The sequence below is a fragment of the Microcebus murinus genome, unplaced genomic scaffold (assembly GCF_040939455.1).
Source record: "Microcebus murinus isolate Inina unplaced genomic scaffold, M.murinus_Inina_mat1.0 scaf007_hap2_Mmur4.0, whole genome shotgun sequence".
NCBI lineage: Eukaryota > Metazoa > Chordata > Mammalia > Primates > Cheirogaleidae > Microcebus > Microcebus murinus.
Window position 1 is genome coordinate 106,641 of NW_027438953.1, and position 24,499 is coordinate 131,139.

The 24,499-nt window shown below is 63.6% G+C and overlaps 7 non-coding genes across 7 annotated transcripts; all 7 read right to left on the minus strand.

Annotated features, from left to right (window-relative positions):
• Window positions 1-520: 520 nt before the first annotated feature.
• Window positions 521-639, minus strand: LOC142866730 (5S ribosomal RNA). Its single transcript, XR_012916560.1, has one exon. It is a non-coding gene; the product is annotated as a 5S ribosomal RNA (ribosomal RNA).
• Window positions 640-4,149: 3,510 nt separating this feature from the next.
• Window positions 4,150-4,268, minus strand: LOC142866727 (5S ribosomal RNA). The gene has a single exon (XR_012916557.1). It is a non-coding gene; the product is annotated as a 5S ribosomal RNA (ribosomal RNA).
• Window positions 4,269-7,777: 3,509 nt separating this feature from the next.
• LOC142866733 (5S ribosomal RNA) lies at window positions 7,778-7,896 on the minus strand. Its single transcript, XR_012916563.1, has one exon. It is a non-coding gene; the product is annotated as a 5S ribosomal RNA (ribosomal RNA).
• Window positions 7,897-11,402: 3,506 nt separating this feature from the next.
• On the minus strand, window positions 11,403-11,521 carry LOC142866734 (5S ribosomal RNA). The gene has a single exon (XR_012916564.1). It is a non-coding gene; the product is annotated as a 5S ribosomal RNA (ribosomal RNA).
• Window positions 11,522-15,022: 3,501 nt separating this feature from the next.
• On the minus strand, window positions 15,023-15,141 carry LOC142866735 (5S ribosomal RNA). Its single transcript, XR_012916565.1, has one exon. It is a non-coding gene; the product is annotated as a 5S ribosomal RNA (ribosomal RNA).
• A 3,506-nt stretch (window positions 15,142-18,647) lies between these two features.
• Window positions 18,648-18,766, minus strand: LOC142866728 (5S ribosomal RNA). The gene has a single exon (XR_012916558.1). It is a non-coding gene; the product is annotated as a 5S ribosomal RNA (ribosomal RNA).
• A 3,505-nt stretch (window positions 18,767-22,271) lies between these two features.
• On the minus strand, window positions 22,272-22,390 carry LOC142866872 (5S ribosomal RNA). Its single transcript, XR_012916666.1, has one exon. It is a non-coding gene; the product is annotated as a 5S ribosomal RNA (ribosomal RNA).
• Window positions 22,391-24,499: the final 2,109 nt, after the last annotated feature.

A 24,499-nucleotide genomic window follows, 5' to 3' on the forward strand; every position in this document is an offset into this window, starting at 1 on the left:
TCTGCTTGAAAAGAGAGAGAAAAGAAAATGCAATCATAGAGATAAGAGACACTTTTTAAAAATAATGAATCCGAAGAGAAAAGTAAAAGGAGGCCTGTGGAGCAGGTCTGGGTGTGACTCCGGATCCCCCAACATCAGGTGCCACCACCAAAGATTCCTACGTGTAGCCCATAGAACCCCAAAAGCAACGGGACGAGTTCTGGTCACATACTCCCTCAAAATGACATCCTGGCCTTCTTCTGGAACTCCCTCCCCTCTCAGACTCTCAAGGTTTCCTCCAGCGTGTCGGTTCCCACAGAGCAGACCTTTGGTCTGAGACCTGACAGTCCAGAAGCCACGCATGCTGCCGCGTGACGGCGGTGTCGCGGCTTGGGACAAGAGGAGGCCCCACGGTGCGGGCTGGGGCGCCAGGCACCGCGGCGGGCGCTGAGGGTGGGGGTGACCCCCACCCCGGGCCGCCGCCTCGCTCCCAGAGAGGGGACAGAACAAGAGGCAAAACAAAAAAAAAAAAAGAAGAAGAAGCCTAAGGCACCCGGTATTCCCAGGCGGTCTCCCATCCAAGTACTAACCGGGCCCGACCCTGCTTAGCTTCCGAGACCAGACGAGGTCGGGCGCGTTCAGGGTGGTGTGGCCCTAGACGGCGGAGGGCGCCCCTGCCCCGCTCAAGAAGCCGAGCCTCTCTGCGCTTCCCCGCCGCCTCCTCCCGCCCCAGGCCCCGCGCCGGCGCTGACCCGCGCCGGGCCGGGCCTGTTGAGTTCACCGGCCGGGTCCGGCGGGCTCCGAGGGACGGGGGTGACAGGCGGGGCGGGGCGGGGCGGGCAGGGAGCGGTGGGCCGGGGTGGGGAGCTGTCTCTCTATACACACACACACACACACACACACACTCACACTCACACAAGATGCGCCTCCACGGCTGGACTCGCCAAGGTGGAGACCTTCCAGCCCCCTTCCTCTCCTCGCCTGGCCTCCTTCACCTACCCGCCCCCCACCCCCAGCTCGTGGCCGCCCCCGCCGCCGCCGCCGCCGCCGCCGATTGCGCACGCGCGGATCGCCCGCCCTTTGACCCCAGGCAGGGTCCGCCCTCCCTGACAACCCCTTTCAGCTGGGCCCCCCACCCTGTGGGTGGGCTGCCGCCTATTCCCCCGGGCCCGGGCTGGGGCACAGCGCATGGGGGAGGGGAGCGAGTGTAGGGGCGTCTCTCTCTCTCTCTAGGGATGTGTCCCATGGGTGGGGTGGCGTGGTTTGTGGGGCGCTGAAGAAATCAGTCCCCTCCATCTCCTACCTCTGGAAAACGCCCAAGCCCTTGGAGAACTGCCGGCAACGCGACCGGGGGGGCCGGGACCCTCCTCTGTGTCCTCCTGTGGCCCAGTCCAAGGGGCCTGGGCCTGGCCGGGGCTGCATTGGACCCCGACCACCCTGGCGTGTGGACTCGCTAAAAATCGGCGATTAGATATTGGATTCCAGCTTCATTGAGGTCATTTCACTAATGAGTGCACCGGAAAGAGTTTCCTAATCCATCTGTGAGGGTGGCAACTGAAAGAGAATTTTAAAGCTGACAGAATAGGCGAGGAAAGGCATAGGAGATTTCCACACCCAGTAAGGAAGCCTTTCCCGAAATGGAAGAAAGAAACGAGCAAACAGAAACACCGGTAGCCCGCCAGGATCAGAGTCTGCCCCCGAGAGAAAGTACCCTGACCAGGTTCACCCGTGGGTGGGTGGCGAGCTAGCGGCATTCAGAAGAGCGAGGCCCGCAGTCTGTGCAGAAGACACCTGCACTCGGGTGTGTGTGGCGGCACGATTCACAAGCAGCTCCAGATGTTAAGCCAAGGAGAAGCCAGGGAGTTCCCAACGCCCCAGGTGTCCTCAGCCCACGACTGGCTGCTGGGGGAATGCGAAGCCCGGCTCCTTGTCTCAGAGCGGGACAACCAGGAGGTGTGACGTACACCCCGGGGTTCCCAGGAGGATCAGGCTGAAGCTGGGACTTGGCCTGAAAGTGTCCCCTCGCATGGCCACCCCCTTCCCCTTCCTGCTCCTCTACTCCTGGTGCCCCTCCATCCAGGGGCCAGACCTTAAAGAGTCACCCGCAAGAGAATCCTGGTCCCAAAGGGGCCTTCTGGGGGACCCGTGCTGAGAGAGGTTGTGGGCATGGCCCGCTGGGGCTCTGCCCGACCCAGGGCTGAGAGATGCAACCTCCCAGCTCTGGGTCCCTGCAGGGGAAGCGTTGGCAAGCACAGGGCCAGTCCTCCAAAGGCCCAGGTGCAGGGAGCCCAGGCCAAGCAGCCTGTGGAAGAAGCCACCCCGGGAAGACGACTGCAGGCCACGGCCCTTCCCACCTCCTCCTCCTCCTCCTCCTGCTCCTCCACCCACCCCGACCTCCCACCCCCCACCCCCGACATGGCGCAGGGCTCAGAGACACCTCAGACACTTGCTACCCAAAGTGCAAAGGGCATCAGTTGCTCCTCCAAACCCCCCCTTCTGCCCAGCAGACCGCGTTGTCCAGCCAGCCCCCGGGCCCCCCTGGGGTGCCCAGCACAAAAGTGCAGACAACCACCGGACCCTCAATCTCAGTTTTCGGATGTTTTTGCCACTCTAAGGACCCGCAGGCCAGCTGGGCCTTCTGGCAGGACAGAGAGCCCCGGAATCCGACGTGGAGAGCTGGGTGTACGTCCCCACGAGGAGGCGGTCCCCACCTCCGCGGCTCTCCCCTTGCGGGGGGGGGGAAAGCAGCCACGGGGCCTCAGAGAAGACACCAGGCTGGGCGCCCGCCCCACAGTGGGGGCACGTCCCCCGCAGGCCACTTAGCGACGGCCGCCGGCCGGCGGACGGTTGGGTGGCGCGAGACGCTGCGGCCGCCCTGCTACCGGGTTCCTGGGAGGGCGTCCTGGAACCAGCGTCCACACCAAGCCCTTGGAAGGCCCAGGCGACGGAGGAGCCCCGTCAGGCAGGGGCCGAGGACGGTGACGGCCCGGGCGGGGAGGAGCGTGTCAGGCAGGGGCAGAGGACGGTGACAGGTGACAGGCCGGGCGGGAAGGAGTCAGTCAGGCAGGGGCCGAGGAGGAGACGGGCTGGGTAAGGGTTAGGGTTAGAGTCAGGGCACAAGTCACAATCGCAAAGACCTGGAAGCGACCCGAGTGCCCATCGACCCACGAGTGCGTAAATGAAATGTGGCGCGTGGACACCACGGAGTGCTATTCAGCTAGGAGGAGCAGCGGTGAGAGGGCACCTCTCGTGGTTCTCCTGGCCAGAGCTGGAACCCGTTCCAGTAAGCCAGGTAGCCCAAGAATGGACACACGAGCACCACGTGCTCGCGCTCACCAGCAAATGGGTACGAACCGATGGACACCTAAGTGGACACAGAGGAATCACCTTCATCGGGTGGGTGTCGGGCGGGTGGGGGGAGGGGATGGGCATACACCTCCATTAGGAATGGGGTGGGTGCGCACCGACTGGGGCATGGGCGCACTTGAGGCTCTGACCCGAGGGGGGAGGCTGGGAGAGGGCAACGTACCCGACCTTAACATTGGTACCCCCACAATACGCTGGAACGACATCAGAGGTAAATGAATAAGAACACAGGGGGGAGGGGGGCACGGGCAACACATGTCACCTTAATACTTGGACTCCCATCATCTGCTTGAAAAGAGAGAGAAAAGAAAATGCAATCATAGAGATAAGAGACACTTTTTAAAAATAATGAATCCGAAGAGAAAAGTAAAAGGAGGCCTGTGGAGCAGGTCTGGGTGTGACTCCGGATCCCCCAACATCAGGTGCCACCACCAAAGATTCCTACGTGTAGCCCATAGAACCCCAAAAGCAACGGGACGAGTTCTGGTCACATACTCCCTCAAAATGACATCCTGGCCTTCTTCTGGAACTCCCTCCCCTCTCAGACTCTCAAGGTTTCCTCCAGCGTGTCGGTTCCCACAGAGCAGACCTTTGGTCTGAGACCTGACAGTCCAGAAGCCACGCATGCTGCCGCGTGACGGCGGTGTCGCGGCTTGGGACAAGAGGAGGCCCCACGGTGCGGGCTGGGGCGCCAGGCACCGCGGCGGGCGCTGAGGGTGGGGGTGACCCCCACCCCGGGCCGCCGCCTCGCTCCCAGAGAGGGGACAGAACAAGAGGCAAAACAAAAAAAAAAAAAGAAGAAGAAGCCTAAGGCACCCGGTATTCCCAGGCGGTCTCCCATCCAAGTACTAACCAGGCCCGACCCTGCTTAGCTTCCGAGACCAGACGAGGTCGGGCGCGTTCAGGGTGGTGTGGCCCTAGACGGCGGAGGGCGCCCCTGCCCCGCTCAAGAAGCCGAGCCTCTCTGCGCTTCCCCGCCGCCTCCTCCCGCCCCAGGCCCCGCGCCGGCGCTGACCCGCGCCGGGCCGGGCCTGTTGAGTTCACCGGCCGGGTCCGGCGGGCTCCGAGGGACGGGGGTGACAGGCGGGGCGGGGCGGGGCGGGCAGGGAGCGGTGGGCCGGGGTGGGGGGCTGTCTCTCTATACACACACACACACACACACACACTCACACTCACACAAGATGCGCCTCCACGGCTGGACTCGCCAAGGTGGAGACCTTCCAGCCCCCTTCCTCTCCTCGCCTGGCCTCCTTCACCTACCCGCCCCCCACCCCCAGCTCGTGGCCGCCCCCGCCGCCGCCGCCGCCGCCGATTGCGCACGCGCGGATCGCCCGCCCTTTGACCCCAGGCAGGGGCCGCCCTCCCCGACAACCCCTTTCAGCTGGGCCCCCCACCCTGTGGGTGGGCTGCCGCCTATTCCCCCGGGCCCGGGCTGGGGCACAGCGCATGGGGGAGGGGAGCGAGTGTAGGGGCGTCTCTCTCTCTCTCTAGGGATGTGTCCCATGGGTGGGGTGGCGTGGTTTGTGGGGCGCTGAAGAAATCAGTCCCCTCCATCTCCTACCTCTGGAAAACGCCCAAGCCCTTGGAGAACTGCCGGCAACGCGACCGGGGGGGGGGGGCCGGGACCCTCCTCTGTGTCCTCCTGTGGCCCAGTCCAAGGGGCCTGGGCCTGGCCGGGGCTGCATTGGACCCCGACCACCCTGGCGTGTGGACTCGCTAAAAATCGGCGATTAGATATTGGATTCCAGCTTCATTGAGGTCATTTCACTAATGAGTGCACCGGAAAGAGTTTCCTAATCCATCTGTGAGGGTGGCAACTGAAAGAGAATTTTAAAGCTGACAGAATAGGCGAGGAAAGGCATAGGAGATTTCCACACCCAGTAAGGAAGCCTTTCCCGAAATGGAAGAAAGAAACGAGCAAACAGAAACACCGGTAGCCCGCCAGGATCAGAGTCTGCCCCCGAGAGAAAGTACCCTGACCAGGTTCACCCGTGGGTGGGTGGCGAGCTAGCGGCATTCAGAAGAGCGAGGCCCGCAGTCTGTGCAGAAGACACCTGCACTCGGGTGTGTGTGGCGGCACGATTCACAAGCAGCTCCAGATGTTAAGCCAAGGAGAAGCCAGGGAGTTCCCAACGCCCCAGGTGTCCTCAGCCCACGACTGGCTGCTGGGGGAATGCGAAGCCCGGCTCCTTGTCTCAGAGCGGGACAACCAGGAGGTGTGACGTACACCCCGGGGTTCCCAGGAGGATCAGGCTGAAGCTGGGACTTGGCCTGAAAGTGTCCCCTCGCATGGCCACCCCCTTCCCCTTCCTGCTCCTCTACTCCTGGTGCCCCTCCATCCAGGGGCCAGACCTTAAAGAGTCACCCGCAAGAGAATCCTGGTCCCAAAGGGGCCTTCTGGGGGACCCGTGCTGAGAGAGGTTGTGGGCATGGCCCGCTGGGGCTCTGCCCGACCCAGGGCTGAGAGATGCAACCTCCCAGCTCTGGGTCCCTGCAGGGGAAGCGTTGGCAAGCACAGGGCCAGTCCTCCAAAGGCCCAGGTGCAGGGAGCCCAGGCCAAGCAGCCTGTGGAAGAAGCCACCCCGGGAAGACGACTGCAGGCCACGGCCCTTCCCACCTCCTCCTCCTCCTCCTCCTGCTCCTCCACCCCCCCGACCTCCCACCCCCCACCCCCGACATGGCGCAGGGCTCAGAGACACCTCAGACACTTGCTACCCAAAGTGCAAAGGGCATCAGTTGCTCCTCCAAACCCCCCCCTGCCCAACAGACCGCGTTGTCCAGCCAGCCCCCGGGCCTCCCTGGGGTGCCCAGCACAAAAGTGCAGACAACCACCGGACCCTCAATCTCAGTTTTCGGATGTTTTTGCCACTCTAAGGACCCGCAGGCCAGCTGGGCCTTCTGGCAGGACAGAGAGCCCCGGAATCCGACGTGGAGAGCTGGGTGTACGTCCCCACGAGGAGGCGGTCCCCACCTCCGCGGCTCTCCCCTTGCGGGGGGGGGGAAAGCAGCCACGGGGCCTCAGAGAAGACACCAGGCTGGGCGCCCGCCCCACAGTGGGGGCACGTCCCCCGCAGGCCACTTAGCGACGGCCGCCGGCCGGCGGACGGTTGGGTGGCGCGAGACGCTGCGGCCGCCCTGCTACCGGGTTCTTGGGAGGGCGTCCTGGAACCAGCGTCCACACCAAGCCCTTGGAAGGCCCAGGCGACGGAGGAGCCCCGTCAGGCAGGGGCCGAGGACGGTGACGGCCCGGGCGGGGAGGAGCGTGTCAGGCAGGGGCAGAGGACGGTGACAGGTGACAGGCCGGGCGGGAAGGAGTCAGTCAGGCAGGGGCCGAGGAGGAGACGGGCTGGGTAAGGGTTAGGGTTAGAGTCAGGGCACAAGTCACAATCGCAAAGACCTGGAAGCGACCCGAGTGCCCATCGACCCACGAGTGCGTAAATGAAATGTGGCGCGTGGACACCACGGAGTGCTATTCAGCTAGGAGGAGCAGCGGTGAGAGGGCACCTCTCGTGGTTCTCCTGGCCAGAGCTGGAACCCGTTCCAGTAAGCCAGGTAGCCCAAGAATGGACACACGAGCACCACGTGCTCGCGCTCACCAGCAAATGGGTACGAACCGATGGACACCTAAGTGAACACAGAGGAATCACATTCATCGGGTGGGTGTCGGGCGGGTGGGGGGAGGGGATGGGCATACACCTCCATTAGGAATGGGGTGGGTGCGCACCGACTGGGGGATGGGCGCACTTGAGGCTCTGACCCGAGGGGGGAGGCTGGGAGAGGGCAACGTACCCGACCTTAACATTGGTACCCCCACAATACGCTGGAACGACATCAGAGGTAAATGAATAAGAACACAGGGGGGAGGGGGGCACGGGCAACACATGTCACCTTAATACTTGGACTCCCATCATCTGCTTGAAAAGAGAGAGAAAAGAAAATGCAATCATAGAGATAAGAGACACTTTTTAAAAATAATGAATCCGAAGAGAAAAGTAAAAGGAGGCCTGTGGAGCAGGTCTGGGTGTGACTCCGGATCCCCCAACATCAGGTGCCACCACCAAAGATTCCTACGTGTAGCCCATAGAACCCCAAAAGCAACGGGACGAGTTCTGGTCACATACTCCCTCAAAATGACATCCTGGCCTTCTTCTGGAACTCCCTCCCCTCTCAGACTCTCAAGGTTTCCTCCAGCGTGTCGGTTCCCACAGAGCAGACCTTTGGTCTGAGACCTGACAGTCCAGAAGCCACGCATGCTGCCGCGTGACGGCGGTGTCGCGGCTTGGGACAAGAGGAGGCCCCACGGTGCGGGCTGGGGCGCCAGGCACCGCGGCGGGCGCTGAGGGTGGGGGTGACCCCCACCCCGGGCCGCCGCCTCGCTCCCAGAGAGGGGACAGAACAAGAGGCAAAACAAAAAAAAAAAAAAAAAAGAAGAAGCCTACATCACCCGGTATTCCCAGGCGGTCTCCCATCCAAGTACTAACCAGGCCCGACCCTGCTTAGCTTCCGAGACCAGACGAGGTCGGGCGCGTTCAGGGTGGTGTGGCCCTAGACGGCGGAGGGCGCCCCTGCCCCGCTCAAGAAGCCGAGCCTCTCTGCGCTTCCCCGCCGCCTCCTCCCGCCCCAGGCCCCGCACCGGCGCTGACCCGCGCCGGGCCGGGCCTGTTGAGTTCACCGGCCGGGTCCGGCGGGCTCCGAGGGACGGGGGTGACAGGCGGGGCGGGGCGGGGCGGGCAGGGAGCGGTGGGCCGGGGTGGGGGGCTGTCTCTCTATACACACACACACACACACACACACTCACACTCACACAAGATGCGCCTCCACGGCTGGACTCGCCAAGGTGGAGACCTTCCAGCCCCCTTCCTCTCCTCGCCTGGCCTCCTTCACCTACCCGCCCCCCACCCCCAGCTCGTGGCCGCCCCCGCCGCCGCCGCCGCCGCCGATTGCGCACGCGCGGATCGCCCGCCCTTTGACCCCAGGCAGGGGCCGCCCTCCCCGACAACCCCTTTCAGCTGGGCCCCCCACCCTGTGGGTGGGCTGCCGCCTATTCCCCCGGGCCCGGGCTGGGGCACAGCGCATGGGGGAGGGGAGCGACTGTATGGGGCGTCTCTCTCTCTCTCTAGGGATGTGTCCCATGGGTGGGGTGGCGTGGTTTGTGGGGCGCTGAAGAAATCAGTCCCCTCCATCTCCTACCTCTGGAAAACGCCCAAGCCCTTGGAGAACTGCCGGCAATGCGACCGGGGGTGCCGGGACCCTCCTCTGTGTCCTCCTGTGGCCCAGTCCAAGGGGCCTGGGCCTGGCCGGGGCTGCATTGGACCCCGACCACCCTGGCGTGTGGACTCGCTAAAAATCGGCGATTAGATATTGGATTCCAGCTTCATTGAGGTCATTTCACTAATGAGTGCACCGGAAAGAGTTTCCTAATCCATCTGTGAGGGTGGCAACTGAAAGAGAATTTTAAAGCTGACAGAATAGGCGAGGAAAGGCATAGGAGATTTCCACACCCAGTAAGGATGCCTTTCCCGAAATGGAAGAAAGAAACGAGCAAACAGAAACACCGGTAGCCCGCCAGGATCAGAGTCTGCCCCCGAGAGAAAGTACCCTGACCAGGTTCACCCGTGGGTGGGTGGCGAGCTAGCGGCATTCAGAAGAGCGAGGCCCGCAGTCTGTGCAGAAGACACCTGCACTCGGGTGTGTGTGGCGGCACGATTCACAAGCAGCTCCAGATGTTAAGCCAAGGAGAAGCCAGGGAGTTCCCAACGCCCCAGGTGTCCTCAGCCCACGACTGGCTGCTGGGGGAATGCGAAGCCCGGCTCCTTGTCTCAGAGCGGGACAACCAGGAGGTGTGACGTACACCCCGGGGTTCCCAGGAGGATCAGGCTGAAGCTGGGACTTGGCCTGAAAGTGTCCCCTCGCATGGCCACCCCCTTCCCCTTCCTGCTCCTCTACTCCTGGTGCCCCTCCATCCAGGGGCCAGACCTTAAAGAGTCACCCGCAAGAGAATCCTGGTCCCAAAGGGGCCTTCTGGGGGACCCGTGCTGAGAGAGGTTGTGGGCATGGCCCGCTGGGGCTCTGCCCGACCCAGGGCTGAGAGATGCAACCTCCCAGCTCTGGGTCCCTGCAGGGGAAGCGTTGGCAAGCACAGGGCCAGTCCTCCAAAGGCCCAGGTGCAGGGAGCCCAGGCCAAGCAGCCTGTGGAAGAAGCCACCCCGGGAAGACGACTGCAGGCCACGGCCCTTCCCACCTCCTCCTCCTCCTCCTCCTGATCCTCCACCCCCCCCGACCTCCCACCCCCCACCCCCGACATGGCGCAGGGCTCAGAGACACCTCAGACACTTGCTACCCAAAGTGCAAAGGGCATCAGTTGCTCCTCCAAACCCCCCCCCTGCCCAACAGACCGCGTTGTCCAGCCAGCCCCCGGGCCTCCCTGGGGTGCCCAGCACAAAAGTGCAGACAACCACCGGACCCTCAATCTCAGTTTTCGGATGTTTTTGCCACTCTAAGGACCCGCAGGCCAGCTGGGCCTTCTGGCAGGACAGAGAGCCCCGGAATCCGACGTGGAGAGCTGGGTGTACGTCCCCACGAGGAGGCGGTCCCCACCTCCGCGGCTCTCCCCTTGGGGGGGGGGGAAAAGCAGCCACGGGGCCTCAGAGAAGACACCAGGCTGGGCGCCCGCCCCACAGTGGGGGCACGTCCCCCGCAGGCCACTTAGCGACGGCCGCCGGCCGGCGGACGGTTGGGTGGCGCGAGACGCTGCGGCCGCCCTGCTACCGGGTTCCTGGGAGGGCGTCCTGGAACCAGCGTCCACACCAAGCCCTTGGAAGGCCCAGGCGACGGAGGAGCCCCGTCAGGCAGGGGCCGAGGACGGTGACGGCCCGGGCGGGGAGGAGCGTGTCAGGCAGGGGCAGAGGACGGTGACAGGTGACAGGCCGGGCGGGAAGGAGTCAGTCAGGCAGGGGCCGAGGAGGAGACGGGCTGGGTAAGGGTTAGGGTTAGAGTCAGGGCACAAGTCACAATCGCAAAGACCTGGAAGCGACCCGAGTGCCCATCGACCCACGAGTGCGTAAATGAAATGTGGCGCGTGGACACCACGGAGTGCTATTCAGCTAGGAGGAGCAGCGGTGAGAGGGCACCTCTCGTGGTTCTCCTGGCCAGAGCTGGAACCCGTTCCAGTAAGCCAGGTAGCCCAAGAATGGACACACGAGCACCACGTGCTCGCGCTCACCAGCAAATGGGTACGAACCGATGGACACCTAAGTGAACACAGAGGAATCACATTCATCGGGTGGGTGTCGGGCGGGTGGGGGGAGGGGATGGGCATACACCTCCATTAGGAATGGGGTGGGTGCGCACCGACTGGGGGATGGGCGCACTTGAGGCTCTGACCCGAGGGGGGAGGCTGGGAGAGGGCAACGTACCCGACCTTAACATTGGTACCCCCACAATACGCTGGAACGACATCAGAGGTAAATGAATAAGAACACAGGGGGGAGGGGGGCACGGGCAACACATGTCACCTTAATACTTGGACTCCCATCATCTGCTTGAAAAGAGAGAGAAAAGAAAATGCAATCATAGAGATAAGAGACACTTTTTAAAAATAATGAATCCGAAGAGAAAAGTAAAAGGAGGCCTGTGGAGCAGGTCTGGGTGTGACTCCGGATCCCCCAACATCAGGTGCCACCACCAAAGATTCCTACGTGTAGCCCATAGAACCCCAAAAGCAACGGGACGAGTTCTGGTCACATACTCCCTCAAAATGACATCCTGGCCTTCTTCTGGAACTCCCTCCCCTCTCAGACTCTCAAGGTTTCCTCCAGCGTGTCGGTTCCCACAGAGCAGACCTTTGGTCTGAGACCTGACAGTCCAGAAGCCACGCATGCTGCCGCGTGACGGCGGTGTCGCGGCTTGGGACAAGAGGAGGCCCCACGGTGCGGGCTGGGGCGCCAGGCACCGCGGCGGGCGCTGAGGGTGGGGGTGACCCCCACCCCGGGCCGCCGCCTCGCTCCCAGAGAGGGGACAGAACAAGAGGCAAAACAAAAAAAAAAAAAAAAAGAAGAAGCCTACATCACCCGGTATTCCCAGGCGGTCTCCCATCCAAGTACTAACCAGGCCCGACCCTGCTTAGCTTCCGAGACCAGACGAGGTCGGGCGCGTTCAGGGTGGTGTGGCCCTAGACGGCGGAGGGCGCCCCTGCCCCGCTCAAGAAGCCGAGCCTCTCTGCGCTTCCCCGCCGCCTCCTCCCGCCCCAGGCCCCGCGCCGGCGCTGACCCGCGCCGGGCCGGGCCTGTTGAGTTCACCGGCCGGGTCCGGCGGGCTCCGAGGGACGGGGGTGACAGGCGGGGCGGGGCGGGGCGGGCAGGGAGCGGTGGGCCGGGGTGGGGGGCTGTCTCTCTATACACACACACACACACACACACACTCACACTCACACAAGATGCGCCTCCACGGCTGGACTCGCCAAGGTGGAGACCTTCCAGCCCCCTTCCTCTCCTCGCCTGGCCTCCTTCACCTACCCGCCCCCCACCCCCAGCTCGTGGCCGCCCCCGCCGCCGCCGCCGCCGCCGCCGCCGCCGATTGCGCACGCGCGGATCGCCCGCCCTTTGACCCCAGGCAGGGGCCGCCCTCCCTGACAACCCCTTTCAGCTGGGCCCCCCACCCTGTGGGTGGGCTGCCGCCTATTCCCCCGGGCCCGGGCTGGGGCACAGCGCATGGGGGAGGGGAGCGACTGTATGGGGCGTCTCTCTCTCTCTCTAGGGATGTGTCCCATGGGTGGGGTGGCGTGGTTTGTGGGGCGCTGAAGAAATCAGTCCCCTCCATCTCCTACCTCTGGAAAACGCCCAAGCCCTTGGAGAACTGCCGGCAATGCGACCGGGGGTGCCGGGACCCTCCTCTGTGTCCTCCTGTGGCCCAGTCCAAGGGGCCTGGGCCTGGCCGGGGCTGCATTGGACCCCGACCACCCTGGCGTGTGGACTCGCTAAAAATCGGCGATTAGATATTGGATTCCAGCTTCATTGAGGTCATTTCACTAATGAGTGCACCGGAAAGAGTTTCCTAATCCATCTGTGAGGGTGGCAACTGAAAGAGAATTTTAAAGCTGACAGAATAGGCGAGGAAAGGCATAGGAGATTTCCACACCCAGTAAGGAAGCCTTTCCCGAAATGGAAGAAAGAAACGAGCAAACAGAAACACCGGTAGCCCGCCAGGATCAGAGTCTGCCCCCGAGAGAAAGTACCCTGACCAGGTTCACCCGTGGGTGGGTGGCGAGCTAGCGGCATTCAGAAGAGCGAGGCCCGCAGTCTGTGCAGAAGACACCTGCACTCGGGTGTGTGTGGCGGCACGATTCACAAGCAGCTCCAGATGTTAAGCCAAGGAGAAGCCAGGGAGTTCCCAACGCCCCAGGTGTCCTCAGCTGGGGGAATGCGAAGCCCGGCTCCTTGTCTCAGAGCGGGACAACCAGGAGGTGTGACGTACACCCCGGGGTTCCCAGGAGGATCAGGCTGAAGCTGGGACTTGGCCTGAAAGTGTCCCCTCGCATGGCCACCCCCTTCCCCTTCCTGCTCCTCTACTCCTGGTGCCCCTCCATCCAGGGGCCAGACCTTAAAGAGTCACCCGCAAGAGAATCCTGGTCCCAAAGGGGCCTTCTGGGGGACCCGTGCTGAGAGAGGTTGTGGGCATGGCCCGCTGGGGCTCTGCCCGACCCAGGGCTGAGAGATGCAACCTCCCAGCTCTGGGTCCCTGCAGGGGAAGCGTTGGCAAGCACAGGGCCAGTCCTCCAAAGGCCCAGGTGCAGGGAGCCCAGGCCAAGCAGCCTGTGGAAGAAGCCACCCCGGGAAGACGACTGCAGGCCACGGCCCTTCCCACCTCCTCCTCCTCCTCCTCCTGCTCCTCCACCCCCCCCCGACCTCCCACCCCCCACCCCCGACATGGCGCAGGGCTCAGAGACACCTCAGACACTTGCTACCCAAAGTGCAAAGGGCATCAGTTGCTCCTCCAAACCCCCCCCCTGCCCAGCAGACCGCGTTGTCCAGCCAGCCCCCGGGCCTCCCTGGGGTGCCCAGCACAAAAGTGCAGACAACCACCGGACCCTCAATCTCAGTTTTCGGATGTTTTTGCCACTCTAAGGACCCGCAGGCCAGCTGGGCCTTCTGGCAGGACAGAGAGCCCCGGAATCCGACGTGGAGAGCTGGGTGTACGTCCCCACGAGGAGGCGGTCCCCACCTCCGCGGCTCTCCCCTTGGGGGGGGGGGAAAGCAGCCACGGGGCCTCAGAGAAGACACCAGGCTGGGCGCCCGCCCCACAGTGGGGGCACGTCCCCCGCAGGCCACTTAGCGACGGCCGCCGGCCGGCGGACGGTTGGGTGGCGCGAGACGCTGCGGCCGCCCTGCTACCGGGTTCCTGGGAGGGCGTCCTGGAACCAGCGTCCACACCAAGCCCTTGGAAGGCCCAGGCGACGGAGGAGCCCCGTCAGGCAGGGGCCGAGGACGGTGACGGCCCGGGCGGGGAGGAGCGTGTCAGGCAGGGGCAGAGGACGGTGACAGGTGACAGGCCGGGCGGGAAGGAGTCAGTCAGGCAGGGGCCGAGGAGGAGACGGGCTGGGTAAGGGTTAGGGTTAGAGTCAGGGCACAAGTCACAATCGCAAAGACCTGGAAGCGACCCGAGTGCCCATCGACCCACGAGTGCGTAAATGAAATGTGGCGCGTGGACACCACGGAGTGCTATTCAGCTAGGAGGAGCAGCGGTGAGAGGGCACCTCTCGTGGTTCTCCTGGCCAGAGCTGGAACCCGTTCCAGTAAGCCAGGTAGCCCAAGAATGGACACACGAGCACCACGTGCTCGCGCTCACCAGCAAATGGGTACGAACCGATGGACACCTAAGTGAACACAGAGGAATCACATTCATCGGGTGGGTGTCGGGCGGGTGGGGGGAGGGGATGGGCATACACCTCCATTAGGAATGGGGTGGGTGCGCACCGACTGGGGGATGGGCGCACTTGAGGCTCTGACCCGAGGGGGGAGGCTGGGAGAGGGCAACGTACCCGACCTTAACATTGGTACCCCCACAATACGCTGGAACGACATCAGAGGTAAATGAATAAGAACACAGGGGGGAGGGGGGCACGGGCAACACATGTCACCTTAATACTTGGACTCCCATCATCTGCTTGAAAAGAGAGAGAAAAGAAAATGCAATCATAGAGATAAGAGACACTTTTTAAAAATAATGAATCCGAAGAGAAAAGTAAAAGGAGGCCTGTGGAGCAGGTCTGGGTGTGACTCCGGATCCCCCAACATCAGGTGCCACCACCAAAGATTCCTACGTGTAGCCCATAGAACCCCAAAAGCAACGGGACGAGTTCTGGTCACATACTCCCTCAAAATGACATCCTGGCCTTCTTCTGGAACTCCCTCCCCTCTCAGACTCTCAAGGTTTCCTCCAGCGTGTCGGTTCCCACAGAGCAGACCTTTGGTCTGAGACCTGACAGTCCAGAAGCCACGCATGCTGCCGCGTGACGGCGGTGTCGCGGCTTGGGACAAGAGGAGGCCCCACGGTGCGGGCTGGGGCGCCAGGCACCGCGGCGGGCGCTGAGGGTGGGGGTGACCCCCACCCCGGGCCGCCGCCTCGCTCCCAGAGAGGGGACAGAACAAGAGGCAAAACAAAAAAAAAAAAAAAAAGAAGAAGCCTACATCACCCGGTATTCCCAGGCGGTCTCCCATCCAAGTACTAACCAGGCCCGACCCTGCTTAGCTTCCGAGACCAGACGAGGTCGGGCGCGTTCAGGGTGGTGTGGCCCTAGACGGCGGAGGGCGCCCCTGCCCCGCTCAAGAAGCCGAGCCTCTCTGCGCTTCCCCGCCGCCTCCTCCCGCCCCAGGCCCCGCACCGGCGCTGACCCGCGCCGGGCCGGGCCTGTTGAGTTCACCGGCCGGGTCCGGCGGGCTCCGAGGGACGGGGGTGACAGGCGGGGCGGGGCGGGGCGGGCAGGGAGCGGTGGGCCGGGGTGGGGGGCTGTCTCTCTATACACACACACACACACACACACACTCACACTCACACAAGATGCGCCTCCACGGCTGGACTCGCCAAGGTGGAGACCTTCCAGCCCCCTTCCTCTCCTCGCCTGGCCTCCTTCACCTACCCGCCCCCCACCCCCAGCTCGTGGCCGCCCCCGCCGCCGCCGCCGCCGCCGATTGCGCACGCGCGGATCGCCCGCCCTTTGACCCCAGGCAGGGGCCGCCCTCCCCGACAACCCCTTTCAGCTGGGCCCCCCACCCTGTGGGTGGGCTGCCGCCTATTCCCCCGGGCCCGGGCTGGGGCACAGCGCATGGGGGAGGGGAGCGACTGTATGGGGCGTCTCTCTCTCTCTCTAGGGATGTGTCCCATGGGTGGGGTGGCGTGGTTTGTGGGGCGCTGAAGAAATCAGTCCCCTCCATCTCCTACCTCTGGAAAACGCCCAAGCCCTTGGAGAACTGCCGGCAATGCGACCGGGGGTGCCGGGACCCTCCTCTGTGTCCTCCTGTGGCCCAGTCCAAGGGGCCTGGGCCTGGCCGGGGCTGCATTGGACCCCGACCACCCTGGCGTGTGGACTCGCTAAAAATCGGCGATTAGATATTGGATTCCAGCTTCATTGAGGTCATTTCACTAATGAGTGCACCGGAAAGAGTTTCCTAATCCATCTGTGAGGGTGGCAACTGAAAGAGAATTTTAAAGCTGACAGAATAGGCGAGGAAAGGCATAGGAGATTTCCACACCCAGTAAGGAAGCCTTTCCCGAAATGGAAGAAAGAAACGAGCAAACAGAAACACCGGTAGCCCGCCAGGATCAGAGTCTGCCCCCGAGAGAAAGTACCCTGACCAGGTTCACCCGTGGGTGGGTGGCGAGCTAGCGGCATTCAGAAGAGCGAGGCCCGCAGTCTGTGCAGAAGACACCTGCACTCGGGTGTGTGTGGCGGCACGATTCACAAGCAGCTCCAGATGTTAAGCCAAGGAGAAGCCAGGGAGTTCCCAACGCCCCAGGTGTCCTCAGCCCACGACTGGCTGCTGGGGGAATGCGAAGCCCGGCTCCTTGTCTCAGAGCGGGACAACCAGGAGGTGTGACGTACACCCCGGGGTTCCCAGGAGGATCAGGCTGAAGCTGGGACTTGGCCTGAAAGTGTCCCCTCGCATGGCCACCCCCTTCCCCTTCCTGCTCCTCTACTCCTGGTGCCCCTCCATCCAGGGGCCAGACCTTAAAGAGTCACCCGCAAGAGAATCCTGGTCCCAAAGGGGCCTTCTGGGGGACCCGTGCTGAGAGAGGTTGTGGGCATGGCCCGCTGGGGCTCTGCCCGACCCAGGGCTGAGAGATGCAACCTCCCAGCTCTGGGTCCCTGCAGGGGAAGCGTTGGCAAGCACAGGGCCAGTCCTCCAAAGGCCCAGGTGCAGGGAGCCCAGGCCAAGCAGCCTGTGGAAGAAGCCACCCCGGGAAGACGACTGCAGGCCACGGCCCTTCCCACCTCCTCCTCCTCCTCCTCCTGCTCCTCCACCCCCCCCGACCTCCCACCCCCCACCCCCGACATGGCGCAGGGCTCAGAGACACCTCAGACACTTGCTACCCAAAGTGCAAAGGGCATCATTTGCTCCTCCAAACCCCCCCCCTGCCCAGCAGACCGCGTTGTCCAGCCAGCCCCCGGGCCTCCCTGGGGTGCCCAGCACAAAAGTGCAGACAACCACCGGACCCTCAATCTCAGTTTTCGGATGTTTTTGCCACTCTAAGGACCCGCAGGCCAGCTGGGCCTTCTGGCAGGACAGAGAGCCCCGGAATCCGACGTGGAGAGCTGGGTGTACGTCCCCACGAGGAGGCGGTCCCCACCTCCGCGGCTCTCCCCTTGGGGGGGGGGGAAAAGCAGCCACGGGGCCTCAGAGAAGACACCAGGCTGGGCGCCCGCCCCACAGTGGGGGCACGTCCCCCGCAGGCCACTTAGCGACGGCCGCCGGCCGGCGGACGGTTGGGTGGCGCGAGACGCTGCGGCCGCCCTGCTACCGGGTTCCTGGGAGGGCGTCCTGGAACCAGCGTCCACACCAAGCCCTTGGAAGGCCCAGGCGACGGAGGAGCCCCGTCAGGCAGGGGCCGAGGACGGTGACGGCCCGGGCGGGGAGGAGCGTGTCAGGCAGGGGCAGAGGACGGTGACAGGTGACAGGCCGGGCGGGAAGGAGTCAGTCAGGCAGGGGCCGAGGAGGAGACGGGCTGGGTAAGGGTTAGGGTTAGAGTCAGGGCACAAGTCACAATCGCAAAGACCTGGAAGCGACCCGAGTGCCCATCGACCCACGAGTGCGTAAATGAAATGTGGCGCGTGGACACCACGGAGTGCTATTCAGCTAGGAGGAGCAGCGGTGAGAGGGCACCTCTCGTGGTTCTCCTGGCCAGAGCTGGAACCCGTTCCAGTAAGCCAGGTAGCCCAAGAATGGACACACGAGCACCACGTGCTCGCGCTCACCAGCAAATGGGTACGAACCGATGGACACCTAAGTGAACACAGAGGAATCACATTCATCGGGTGGGTGTCGGGCGGGTGGGGGGAGGGGATGGGCATACACCTCCATTAGGAATGGGGTGGGTGCGCACCGACTGGGGGATGGGCGCACTTGAGGCTCTGACCCGAGGGGGGAGGCTGGGAGAGGGCAACGTACCCGACCTTAACATTGGTACCCCCACAATACGCTGGAACGACATCAGAGGTAAATGAATAAGAACACAGGGGGGAGGGGGGCACGGGCAACACATGTCACCTTAATACTTGGACTCCCATCATCTGCTTGAAAAGAGAGAGAAAAGAAAATGCAATCATAGAGATAAGAGACACTTTTTAAAAATAATGAATCCGAAGAGAAAAGTAAAAGGAGGCCTGTGGAGCAGGTCTGGGTGTGACTCCGGATCCCCCAACATCAGGTGCCACCACCAAAGATTCCTACGTGTAGCCCATAGAACCCCAAAAGCAACGGGACGAGTTCTGGTCACATACTCCCTCAAAATGACATCCTGGCCTTCTTCTGGAACTCCCTCCCCTCTCAGACTCTCAAGGTTTCCTCCAGCGTGTCGGTTCCCACAGAGCAGACCTTTGGTCTGAGACCTGACAGTCCAGAAGCCACGCATGCTGCCGCGTGACGGCGGTGTCGCGGCTTGGGACAAGAGGAGGCCCCACGGTGCGGGCTGGGGCGCCAGGCACCGCGGCGGGCGCTGAGGGTGGGGGTGACCCCCACCCCGGGCCGCCGCCTCGCTCCCAGAGAGGGGACAGAACAAGAGGCAAAACAAAAAAAAAAAAAAAAAGAAGAAGCCTAAGGCACCCGGTATTCCCAGGCGGTCTCCCATCCAAGTACTAACCAGGCCCGACCCTGCTTAGCTTCCGAGACCAGACGAGGTCGGGCGCGTTCAGGGTGGTGTGGCCCTAGACGGCGGAGGGCGCCCCTGCCCCGCTCAAGAAGCCGAGCCTCTCTGCGCTTCCCCGCCGCCTCCTCCCGCCCCAGGCCCCGCACCGGCGCTGACCCGCGCCGGGCCGGGCCTGTTGAGTTCACCGGCCGGGTCCGGCGGGCTCCGAGGGACGGGGGTGACAGGCGGGGCGGGGCGGGGCGGGCAGGGAGCGGTGGGCCGGGGTGGGGGGCTGTCTCTCTATACACACACACACACACACACACACTCACACTCACACAAGATGCGCCTCCACGGCTGGACTCGCCAAGGTGGAGACCTTCCAGCCCCCTTCCTCTCCTCGCCTGGCCTCCTTCACCTACCCGCCCCCCACCCCCAGCTCGTGGCCGCCCCCGCCGCCGCCGCCGCCGCCGATTGCGCACGCGCGGATCGCCCGCCCTTTGACCCCAGGCAGGGGCCGCCCTCCCCGACAACCCCTTTCAGCTGGGCCCCCCACCCTGTGGGTGGGCTGCCGCCTATTCCCCCGGGCCCGGGCTGGGGCACAGCGCATGGGGGAGGGGAGCGACTGTATGGGGCGTCTCTCTCTCTCTCTAGGGATGTGTCCCATGGGTGGGGTGGCGTGGTTTGTGGGGCGCTGAAGAAATCAGTCCCCTCCATCTCCTACCTCTGGAAAACGCCCAAGCCCTTGGAGAACTGCCGGCAATGCGACCGGGGGTGCCGGGACCCTCCTCTGTGTCCTCCTGTGGCCCAGTCCAAGGGGCCTGGGCCTGGCCGGGGCTGCATTGGACCCCGACCACCCTGGCGTGTGGACTCGCTAAAAATCGGCGATTAGATATTGGATTCCAGCTTCATTGAGGTCATTTCACTAATGAGTGCACCGGAAAGAGTTTCCTAATCCATCTGTGAGGGTGGCAACTGAAAGAGAATTTTAAAGCTGACAGAATAGGCGAGGAAAGGCATAGGAGATTTCCACACCCAGTAAGGAAGCCTTTCCCGAAATGGAAGAAAGAAACGAGCAAACAGAAACACCGGTAGCCCGCCAGGATCAGAGTCTGCCCCCGAGAGAAAGTACCCTGACCAGGTTCACCCGTGGGTGGGTGGCGAGCTAGCGGCATTCAGAAGAGCGAGGCCCGCAGTCTGTGCAGAAGACACCTGCACTCGGGTGTGTGTGGCGGCACGATTCACAAGCAGCTCCAGATGTTAAGCCAAGGAGAAGCCAGGGAGTTCCCAACGCCCCAGGTGTCCTCAGCCCACGACTGGCTGCTGGGGGAATGCGAAGCCCGGCTCCTTGTCTCAGAGCGGGACAACCAGGAGGTGTGACGTACACCCCGGGGTTCCCAGGAGGATCAGGCTGAAGCTGGGACTTGGCCTGAAAGTGTCCCCTCGCATGGCCACCCCCTTCCCCTTCCTGCTCCTCTACTCCTGGTGCCCCTCCATCCAGGGGCCAGACCTTAAAGAGTCACCCGCAAGAGAATCCTGGTCCCAAAGGAGCCTTCTGGGGGACCCGTGCTGAGAGAGGTTGTGGGCATGGCCCGCTGGGGCTCTGCCCGACCCAGGGCTGAGAGATGCAACCTCCCAGCTCTGGGTCCCTGCAGGGGAAGCGTTGGCAAGCACAGGGCCAGTCCTCCAAAGGCCCAGGTGCAGGGAGCCCAGGCCAAGCAGCCTGTGGAAGAAGCCACCCCGGGAAGACGACTGCAGGCCACGGCCCTTCCCACCTCCTCCTCCTCCTCCTCCTGCTCCTCCACCCCCCCCGACCTCCCACCCCCCACCCCCGACATGGCGCAGGGCTCAGAGACACCTCAGACACTTGCTACCCAAAGTGCAAAGGGCATCAGTTGCTCCTCCAAACCCCCCCCCTGCCCAGCAGACCGCGTTGTCCAGCCAGCCCCCGGGCCTCCCTGGGGTGCCCAGCACAAAAGTGCAGACAACCACCGGACCCTCAATCTCAGTTTTCGGATGTTTTTGCCACTCTAAGGACCCGCAGGCCAGCTGGGCCTTCTGGCAGGACAGAGAGCCCCGGAATCCGACGTGGAGAGCTGGGTGTACGTCCCCACGAGGAGGCGGTCCCCACCTCCGCGGCTCTCCCCTTGGGGGGGGGGGAAAAGCAGCCACGGGGCCTCAGAGAAGACACCAGGCTGGGCGCCCGCCCCACAGTGGGGGCACGTCCCCCGCAGGCCACTTAGCGACGGCCGCCGGCCGGCGGACGGTTGGGTGGCGCGAGACGCTGCGGCCGCCCTGCTACCGGGTTCCTGGGAGGGCGTCCTGGAACCAGCGTCCACACCAAGCCCTTGGAAGGCCCAGGCGACGGAGGAGCCCCGTCAGGCAGGGGCCGAGGACGGTGACGGCCCGGGCGGGGAGGAGCGTGTCAGGCAGGGGCAGAGGACGGTGACAGGTGACAGGCCGGGCGGGAAGGAGTCAGTCAGGCAGGGGCCGAGGAGGAGACGGGCTGGGTAAGGGTTAGGGTTAGAGTCAGGGCACAAGTCACAATCGCAAAGACCTGGAAGCGACCCGAGTGCCCATCGACCCACGAGTGCGTAAATGAAATGTGGCGCGTGGACACCACGGAGTGCTATTCAGCTAGGAGGAGCAGCGGTGAGAGGGCACCTCTCGTGGTTCTCCTGGCCAGAGCTGGAACCCGTTCCAGTAAGCCAGGTAGCCCAAGAATGGACACACGAGCACCACGTGCTCGCGCTCACCAGCAAATGGGTACGAACCGATGGACACCTAAGTGGACACAGAGGAATCACCTTCATCGGGTGGGTGTCGGGCGGGTGGGGGGAGGGGATGGGCATACACCTCCATTAGGAATGGGGTGGGTGCGCACCGACTGGGGGATGGGCGCACTTGAGGCTCTGACCCGAGGGGGGAGGCTGGGAGAGGGCAACGTACCCGACCTTAACATTGGTACCCCCACAATACGCTGGAACGACATCAGAGGTAAATGAATAAGAACACAGGGGGGAGGGGGGCACGGGCAACACATGTCACCTTAATACTTGGACTCCCATCATCTGCTTGAAAAGAGAGAGAAAAGAAAATGCAATCATAGAGATAAGAGACACTTTTTAAAAATAATGAATCCGAAGAGAAAAGTAAAAGGAGGCCTGTGGAGCAGGTCTGGGTGTGACTCCGGATCCCCCAACATCAGGTGCCACCACCAAAGATTCCTACGTGTAGCCCATAGAACCCCAAAAGCAACGGGACGAGTTCTGGTCACATACTCCCTCAAAATGACATCCTGGCCTTCTTCTGGAACTCCCTCCCCTCTCAGACTCTCAAGGTTTCCTCCAGCGTGTCGGTTCCCACAGAGCAGACCTTTGGTCTGAGACCTGACAGTCCAGAAGCCACGCATGCTGCCGCGTGACGGCGGTGTCGCGGCTTGGGACAAGAGGAGGCCCCACGGTGCGGGCTGGGGCGCCAGGCACCGCGGCGGGCGCTGAGGGTGGGGGTGACCCCCACCCCGGGCCGCCGCCTCGCTCCCAGAGAGGGGACAGAACAAGAGGCAAAACAAAAAAAAAAAAAAAAGAAGAAGCCTACGGCACCCGGTATTCCCAGGCGGTCTCCCATCCAAGTACTAACCAGGCCCGACCCTGCTTAGCTTCCGAGACCAGACGAGGTCGGGCGCGTTCAGGGTGGTGTGGCCCTAGACGGCGGAGGGCGCCCCTGCCCCGCTCAAGAAGCCGAGCCTCTCTGCGCTTCCCCGCCGCCTCCTCCCGCCCCAGGCCCCGCGCCGGCGCTGACCCGCGCCGGGCCGGGCCTGTTGAGTTCACCGGCCGGGTCCGGCGGGCTCCGAGGGACGGGGGTGACAGGCGGGGCGGGGCGGGGCGGGCAGGGAGCGGTGGGCCGGGGTGGGGGGCTGTCTCTCTATACACACACACACACACACACACACTCACACTCACACAAGATGCGCCTCCACGGCTGGACTCGCCAAGGTGGAGACCTTCCAGCCCCCTTCCTCTCCTCGCCTGGCCTCCTTCACCTACCCGCCCCCCACCCCCAGCTCGTGGCCGCCCCCGCCGCCGCCGCCGCCGCCGCCGATTGCGCACGCGCGGATCGCCCGCCCTTTGACCCCAGGCAGGGGCCGCCCTCCCCGACAACCCCTTTCAGCTGGGCCCCCCACCCTGTGGGTGGGCTGCCGCCTATTCCCCCGGGCCCGGGCTGGGGCACAGCGCATGGGGGAGGGGAGCGACTGTATGGGGCGTCTCTCTCTCTCTCTAGGGATGTGTCCCATGGGTGGGGTGGCGTGGTTTGTGGGGCGCTGAAGAAATCAGTCCCCTCCATCTCCTACCTCTGGAAAACGCCCAAGCCCTTGGAGAACTGCCGGCAATGCGACCGGGGGTGCCGGGACCCTCCTCTGTGTCCTCCTGTGGCCCAGTCCAAGGGGCCTGGGCCTGGCCGGGGCTGCATTGGACCCCGACCACCCTGGCGTGTGGACTCGCTAAAAATCGGCGATTAGATATTGGATTCCAGCTTCATTGAGGTCATTTCACTAATGAGTGCACCGGAAAGAGTTTCCTAATCCATCTGTGAGGGTGGCAACTGAAAGAGAATTTTAAAGCTGACAGAATAGGCGAGGAAAGGCATAGGAGATTTCCACACCCAGTAAGGAAGCCTTTCCCGAAATGGAAGAAAGAAACGAGCAAACAGAAACACCGGTAGCCCGCCAGGATCAGAGTCTGCCCCCGAGAGAAAGTACCCTGACCAGGTTCACCCGTGGGTGGGTGGCGAGCTAGCGGCATTCAGAAGAGCGAGGCCCGCAGTCTGTGCAGAAGACACCTGCACTCGGGTGTGTGTGGCGGCACGATTCACAAGCAGCTCCAGATGTTAAGCCAAGGAGAAGCCAGGGAGTTCCCAACGCCCCAGGTGTCCTCAGCCCACGACTGGCTGCTGGGGGAATGCGAAGCCCGGCTCCTTGTCTCAGAGCGGGACAACCAGGAGGTGTGACGTACACCCCGGGGTTCCCAGGAGGATCAGGCTGAAGCTGGGACTTGGCCTGAAAGTGTCCCCTCGCATGGCCACCCCCTTCCCCTTCCTGCTCCTCTACTCCTGGTGCCCCTCCATCCAGGGGCCAGACCTTAAAGAGTCACCCGCAAGAGAATCCTGGTCCCAAAGGGGCCTTCTGGGGGACCCGTGCTGAGAGAGGTTGTGGGCATGGCCCGCTGGGGCTCTGCCCGACCCAGGGCTGAGAGATGCAACCTCCCAGCTCTGGGTCCCTGCAGGGGAAGCGTTGGCAAGCACAGGGCCAGTCCTCCAAAGGCCCAGGTGCAGGGAGCCCAGGCCAAGCAGCCTGTGGAAGAAGCCACCCCGGGAAGACGACTGCAGGCCACGGCCCTTCCCACCTCCTCCTCCTCCTCCTCCTGCTCCTCCACCCCCCCCCGACCTCCCACCCCCCACCCCCGACATGGCGCAGGGCTCAGAGACACCTCAGACACTTGCTACCCAAAGTGCAAAGGGCATCAGTTGCTCCTCCAAACCCCCCCCCTGCCCAGCAGACCGCGTTGTCCAGCCAGCCCCCGGGCCTCCCTGGGGTGCCCAGCACAAAAGTGCAGACAACCACCGGACCCTCAATCTCAGTTTTCGGATGTTTTTGCCACTCTAAGGACCCGCAGGCCAGCTGGGCCTTCTGGCAGGACAGAGAGCCCCGGAATCCGACGTGGAGAGCTGGGTGTACGTCCCCACGAGGAGGCGGTCCCCACCTCCGCGGCTCTCCCCTTGGGGGGGGGGGGAAAGCAGCCACGGGGCCTCAGAGAAGACA